This window comes from Poromitra crassiceps, assembly GCF_964638095.1.
Source record: "Poromitra crassiceps genome assembly, chromosome: 2".
Lineage (NCBI taxonomy): Eukaryota > Metazoa > Chordata > Actinopteri > Beryciformes > Melamphaidae > Poromitra > Poromitra crassiceps.
In genome coordinates this window covers 79,229,068-79,236,567 of record NC_139624.1, presented here as the reverse complement: position 1 = coordinate 79,236,567, position 7,500 = coordinate 79,229,068, and the positions used below count along the sequence as shown (strand labels likewise).

Sequence of the window (7,500 nt, the reverse complement as noted above, 5' to 3'; positions counted from 1 at the left end):
ACTAATGTGGCGACGCTGCCCTGCCTAAAGGCCTGCTGGGACACAGTATCTTCTTTGGTTTGTGGGGGGGGGTTTACCTCCTCATGGGACTGGCTGTGTTTGGATTCAGCCCTGTTGCATTGGGAGCTCAGTGAAACCACCCTGCATCACTGGAACTACATCCATATAGGATGTCAACCTCTCTGGGATTTACAACTACTGAACTCCTACCAATGGAAACCTGCAAAGCTATCACAATACTCAACATAGAAGGATCCCTTGCACTGATGCTATAACACACAAACACAAAAGACACTCTTATCTGGACCTTTGGAAGTCTCTTTTTGTAGCTACACTTCCACTATACGACTTTCTCCGCTAATATAAGGTCACAGGCGCACGTACACCACCACCAGTCTTTTCTATTGAATACTTTCGTCACTGGGTTTCATACTGGTTTTTATAGGCCGCTCCTTCCTGCACGGAACCTCAACTGTGATCGCACCAACTTCTCACTGTCAGGCCTTTGCTTTCTGCTGGTTATGCTGTTCTCTGTGTGGGAGAGGAGCTGTTCTACATGTAGGCTGATGTGAGCGGGTGATATAAGGACACATCCTCACTTTCTGTCGGACAGGTTTAGAGTCAGGTCAGGACATGTGTTTTATTACACCTGCTAGGCTGGGACTAAACCAGACAGGGACACATTCTGACAGGGTTTCAGATTAAGGAGAAGAAGAAAAAAACAACAGTTGTGGAATTAACTGGGTCACGACTTTAAAGACAAAGTTAAATTTGCCTAAATCCGTTCGGAATCACTGGTAAAGCCACCGTTTATTTCACTTTGCGGGCTGCATTGAGATCTATAATGCTCCCCCTCACCTGTCTCCTCCTGGCTGTTACTATATAGTAAACATTGTTCAACTTCATTCTCAGAACCACTGCAGCATGTGTCTGAATCTGAAATGTAGCTTGACATCATTCACTGTGCTGTTGGTCTGTTTCCCCCCTCTTTGTCCCTCTTGTGGGCACAAGACAAATGGGAAGAGTTGACTGTTTTGTAAAGTCACTCGTGCTGTGAACAAACGAAGACAAACTGCTCCACACAGTGCAGAGCCTCGCACAGCACCACTTGTTTGAGTAATAATAACGGGTCCTGTTCCCATCCTAACAGACCTTTGTCAGCGTTTCAGTGAGACAAGTGACAGGAGGCAGAGCGTTCCCTTCCCTTCAGGTGTAGAGAGGCATTTCCTTAGGGAAAATGTCTTCGAGTTGATCCAAGGTTTCTCTAAGCCTAAAACACATGGACATATTTGTGGGTCAGTCTAGGGCTAGGCTATGATAGCTTTCTATCTGGTTTAGAATGTGAAGATCGATCCTGGCCCAGGGTCAGATATCATTTGAGCCTGCTAATGGTGTAGTTCAGCACAGGCAACAGAGTAACCTGATCTGATCCCAGGTCTGCAGTGAGAGGGTTTCTCACCAGATAACAGGGACGGGCTGAAGGTCATTTGAGAAGCCTCCGAAGGTTTAGTATGCACTCACTTTCATTTGCGAGACTTGAGCTGAGAGGGATTGGATTGGTGATAGGATGGTGATATAGAAGGTCATGTTTTGGGTGATGGAGATGGACAATTATCTCAGCAGCATGCAGCACCAATGAGACATAGCATTGAACATGTATTCAAAATTGTCTTAATTAACTTGCGATGTGATGCAACAATATTGAGACAGTTACTTATTTGCCTCCCAAAAGACTTGCCCAAAGAGTTAGTCTGTGTATCATCGCTTACCATGAATGGAAACGCACACTTTGTTCAACCAATCAAAACATGTTAATGCTATGATCTAAGTCCATTTTACCTGATAGTGAGGCCCAGGTGTAGGAGTGATAGGGCAATGTAATGGACATGGACTGATCTTTTGGGATTCTTTTGTATTTCCCCAATGGACTAGGTGTTCAAATATGGCGTCCTGCTCTGTTGATAGCATTCAGTTCCCCATTCCACATGGTGATGGCTCCGCCTTTTCCTCTAAATATGCTGTGGTGAGAATGAAGATTGACATTGCCATGACATTGCATTGGCCCTTGCAGTGGCGTATAACAGGAATGACATCAAACCCAGAGGCCGCCATATTGACACACCTGCTTCCTGGTTCTCTTTTGCTTTCCAGACTAATGCTTCTCTTTTTACAAACCTGGGCTTTTTAGGTGATCATTTGCTTCAATGCAAAGCACACAATGTTTTCCTTCCTTTTGTCATCTGTCCATACTTTTGCTGTGAAAACCGTTCCACTTTTCATATTTAATGAATAAAACTGTGTTTGCGCTGATAGACGAGCTCCTGACTCTTTGTAAGCGTGGCGTTGGTACTGCAGCACACCAACACAGACAGACATACACAGACTTTAGCGCCGGGTGTATTATAGGGCCACCTTATGTACTTAGTTAAGAAAACAATGCAGCTCGAATAGATCCACTGCTCTCTCTCTCCATCCCAACATCCCTTCCCTTCCCCCGGGGGCTTCAGTCCCCGAGGAGGGGGTGGGGTGGTGGGACAGAGCCTAAGAGAGAGATGGATGCTTTTGTTGATGTGCTTGCGTGTGGCATTTCTGTTGTGGCGGCATCGCCCCCCGGGGAGAAGGCCCAGGTCCAATCGTCTCGGGAACCATGGGTTATCAATACGATATATTGATCGATTGATCGATGAGACTAAGGCTTGATGAATGTGTCATTGTCTGCTGTGGGTGTGTCCTGGGGACAAGAGGGAGCAGACAGAGGGACAGACAGCCGACACCACAAAGAGAGCCTGTGGGTGTGTGTGCAGCTGATTCACGCGTTTGTCAATACAGGACCTGTGTGTGTGTGTGTGTGTGTGTGTGTGTGTGTGTGTGTGTGTGTGTGTGTGTGTGTGTGTGTGTGTGTGCGTGTGTGCGCGTGCATGCGTGTGTGTGCGTGTGTGTCCTGAATCTAGATGAAAGGGAGGGTCTCATTGTTCAGAGGGAGAGTCACATGTTGCTGCAGAAAGCATGTGTGGTTGTGGTGTGTGTAGGTGTGCATGCATGTGTGGTGGGTGGAGGATTTGGTGCAGTGCGAATCCCCTTTGTAATGGTGCAGCAAACCACCCCCCCCCCCCCCCCCCCCCGTCTCTCTCTGTTTCCTCACACTGAGGTTGATGTAAAAGCCTTACGTAAGACCATAACACTTACTTGTATCAGCCCACCAGATCAAAGCTGATGATGCTGACAGGGAGACAGCCGTGTGTGTGCGTGCGTGCGTGCGTGTGTGTTTGTGTGTGTGTGTGTGTGTGTGTGTGTGTGTGTGTGTGTGTGTGTGTTTGTGTGTGTGTGTGTGTGTGTGTGTGTGTGTGTGTGTGTGTGTGTGTGTCTCAGCTGATCTCATCACTAATCTGCTGCCGCTTGGCTGCTAGATGTGAAGACTCATCTGACTGTGCAACCCAATTGCCAGAATAAAACGTTGGCATTTTGTTTCCACAGTCCAGGGATACGCTACGATGTCAACGTCAATTTGAAACAAAATGCCGGTTAATTTGAAAACCTCTCCACCGTTTCAACATTAAACGCAAATAAAACAACGTTGGTTGTGTTAAGGCAAGTAAAACAGCTTGGTGAAGGTTAGGATTATTATGGTTTGGGGTTAGCCCCTTTTGGGACTGTGGCATGTTCATCTCACTTGCTTGCTAGACTCTTCCACAGTCCCTTCCCTAAATGTTCGAGGCGCTCAGAAAACTCCCAAGCAGAGTGACATACCAATCCGCTCGTCGTACAAGTGTCACAGAGACATTCCAAAGCCACCTACCAAAGCAGAAGTCTTCACTGATTAGATCCGCCGGGGTTTAAAAGCTTGACGCTGCTAATAAGTACCTCTTTTATCCCAATTCTGTGCCAGTGATATTATTTTTTTTCGAAAATGCCAAGATGGCGACCATGCCTTTTTCTGTGTTTTTCTGTGTGCTTCCGACCAGAGGGGCGCTGTGGAGCGCTATGATGGCTGCGCACAACAACACAAAGCACAGAATGTTTGGTATATTAAAGTTATTTATTAGCAGCAGCAAGCTTTAAAAAAAACCGGCGGATGTAATCAGTGAAGAGTTCTGCTTTTGTAGGTGGCTTTGGAATGCCTCTGTGACTGCTCAGCACCTCACTTAATGTTTAGGGAAGGAACTGTGGAAGGAGAGTAGCAAGTGAGACAAACATGACACAGTCGCAAAAGGGGCTAGGTTTGGGTTAGGGTTAAAAAACAAAATGTGACTTACGGCTTTTTGCACAGCAAGTCCATATTTTTCGGCCGAAATTGTCTCACGTTTCAAAATAAATGCAGTACAACCTCAAGTTGTGTCACTCACGTTTACACCCTGACTCCGAAACCTTTGTCCGTCGTCCATGTTAGATTTTCTGAGTTTTTCGCATTAGTCAGCCTTTTTGCAAGCTGTTTGACACGTCTGTGTATTCCGATGACGGATTGAAAAATGCATTAAAAAAAAACGTACTGTTTGTGCAAAGACCTTTACTGTATGGTTGAAATGCAGACGTTGAACACGCTGGGATGCAAATCCTGGGCTCCAGTTTGGAGGCAAAGGCTCCACCCCCGACCATGACACTGTTACTTTCCACCGTGCTATATTTCAACATCAGACTGTCTGTATTTACACGACCACTAGAGGGATAGCTGTGGATATACACATATCTAGAAACGTTGATATGCAACATATTGTGATTCTACCTATCCGTGGATTGCAGAAACATAACGTAATAACGTTTTATTCTGGCGACCAGGCTGGACTGGGTGTGTGTTTGTCTACTTTTGCTACATAATTCTAGTGTGTAATAAGTGGCTGACTGGGATTTAGTTTGCGCTGAACAACAAACTCCTTATACAAACCACAGAAGAAGAGAATGAGGGAGGGAGCGAGCGAGGGCGAAACCCACTGAAACAGAAAGAGGGATTATTGTGAGTGTGAGTAGGGGTTTGTCTGCATGGTTTAAATGACGAATAGTGCTCCAAAAGCCCTAATATGAAGAGGTGGTGTGTGTGTGTGTGTGTGTGTGTGTGTGTGTGTGTGTGTGTGTGTGTGTGTGTGTGTGTGTGTGTGTGTGTGTGTGTGTGTGTGTGTGTGTGTGTGTTACATGCAGTCAATGTGTGTTGTGTTTGGCTGAGGATGACGTTGATAAGGAATTACATGAATGATGATGGTGAGAAAGAAGTGGGATAGAGATTTAGGAGCAGCATGCAGGGAGGGTTGAATAGTTGCTGTGTGTATCCCACAATGCTGTGCGTCTATCCAGAAGACGACCTATACATGGGGCCAGCATGGCAGCCAGCAATTATGCTAGAAAAAGCATAATGTCCCATTAACCTCTGTGAGGAATATCAGCTACTTCACTGATAAACGAGTTGGATTACTTATCACTGAGAAGTAGTCCAACTACTATTCACGAAAATGCCATTGATAAAAAGAACCTTGATTTATCAATTGCCGGCATAAATCCTTATTCTCCTGATGATTGTACTGGTCTCATTACATTAGAAATCATCCCATTTGGAAAGCTCCTTGATAACTTCTTATTCAGCGCTATGGCTTCAAATCAATATCACAATTCTTTCAAACTTTTACCTTGATTATGATTAATGAACGATATTTATTTTATACACTTTTTATTTTGAACACTGCCCTTTATAGTTCTGTGACAATGCCTGTAGCCTACTGTAGCCTACTGTTTGTCTATGTTTTGGCTTGTGTCCTCCGTGTCTATAGCTTCACTTTGGGTGAATGCCTGAACGCGGCCTATAGTCACTTGGAGGGGGTGGTGGTCCGTGACTGAACAAGACATAGTATTTATTTTAAGGGGACAGTTGATGAACACATGCTTTGGGGAAATAATTAACATTAATTAGGCTAATGGGATTAATTAACTAATTGAATTAATTGACATGAGCAAGAATAAGTCGCTTAGAGGTTCTAAATCATTTTCGACACATTTTTTGTTAATTGCTAAGACCTATAGTCCTTGTAACAGTGCTTCAAGACTGAGGAAAAAGAAGATTATACTTTATGTATCTGTGGCTCTTTCTGATAATAGCTAGGGCTTATTTTACCCTAATAAGTAGGTAGGTGTGTGTGTGTGTGTGTGTGTGTGTGTGTGTGTGTGTGTGTGTGTGTGTGTGTGTGCGTGCGCGTGTGTTTGTGTGTGTGTGTGTGTGTGTGTGTGTGTGTGTGTGTGTGTGTGTGTGTGAGTGTGTGTGTGTGTGTGTGTGCGCGTACACACGCGTGCGTGCGTGTGTTTGTGTGTTTGTGTGTGTGTTTGTGTGTTTGTGTTTGTGCTTGTATGGATGGTTGTGACTGAGCCTCAAGCTCCATTCAAAAGCTGCACCCCATAATTTGCATGGCAGCCTCTCCACTCCACAGTCGTTCCCATAGTAACTCCACTAGGTCAACCAATGAAAAGAGGGGGCTGGGCAGGAAGGAGGAAGGGGGAGGGTTGGAGGAGTGGTGGTGGTGGTGGGGGGGTGGGGGGGTTGGGTGTAGCGGGGGGGGTGTCGGTGGGGGTAGCTGACACACACTCTGTGCAAGAAACCTGATTGGAGTTAGACTGGTGCAGTAAAACACACACACACACACACACACACTTATACGCACGCACGCACACGCACGCACACGCGCGCACACACACACACACACACACACACACACACACACACACACACACACACACACACACACACACACACACACACACACACACACACACACACACAGCTGTCAACTCCTGAACACATTCATCCACTGTCAGTGCCAACAACCCTTAATAAAGCAGACGGAAGTGCTGAAAAGAAGAAACGACATAAACAAAGCTCTGATCGAACCTCCCTCCCCCCTCTCTCCCCCCTCTCTCCCTCTCTCTCTGTCCCTCTCTCTCTCTCTCTCTCTCTCCCTATCTCCCCTCTCTCTGTCCCTCTCTCCCTGTCCCTCTCTCCCTCTCTCCCTCTCTCTCTGTCCCTCTCTCCCTCTCTCTCTCCCTCTCTCCCCTCTCTCATGTCCCTCTCTCCCTCTGTCCCTCTCTCTCTGTCCCCCCCCCCTCTCTCTCTCTCTCTCTCTCTCTCTCTCTCCCTCTCTCCCCTCTCTCCCTCTCCCTCTCCCACTCTCTCTCCCCCCTCTCTCCCTCTCTCTCTGTCCCTCTCTCTCTCTCTCTCTCTCTCCCTATCTCCCCTCTCTCTGTCCCTCTCTCCCTGTCCCTCTCTCCCTCTCTCCTTCTCTCTCTGTCCCTCTCTCCCTCTCTCTCTCCCTCTCTCCCCTCTCTCATGTCCCTCTCTCCCTCTGTCCCTCTCTCTCTGTCCCCCTCTCTCTCTCTCTCTCTCTCTCTCTCTCTCTCCCTCTCTCCCTCTCTCCCTCTCCCTCTCCCACTCTCTCTCTCCCTCTCTCCCGCACGATACCACAGCATTTCTCCAAGCGATGTTGTGTAATACCTCCACTTGTCAATAATTGATCAGCAGACAAGCTTGTG

The 7,500-nt window shown here is 46.7% G+C and overlaps 1 protein-coding gene across 1 annotated transcript in view; it reads left to right on the top strand.

Moving 5' to 3' along the window:
* amer2 (APC membrane recruitment protein 2) overlaps positions 1–2,265 on the top strand; it is a 5,365-nt gene extending 3,100 nt beyond the window's left edge. The window contains exon 1 of the mRNA XM_083657670.1: positions 1–2,265. This exon is cut by the window's left edge and continues 3,100 nt beyond it. The gene's annotated coding sequence lies outside the window, so the exon portion shown is untranslated.
* The last annotated feature ends 5,235 nt before the right edge of the window (positions 2,266–7,500 follow it).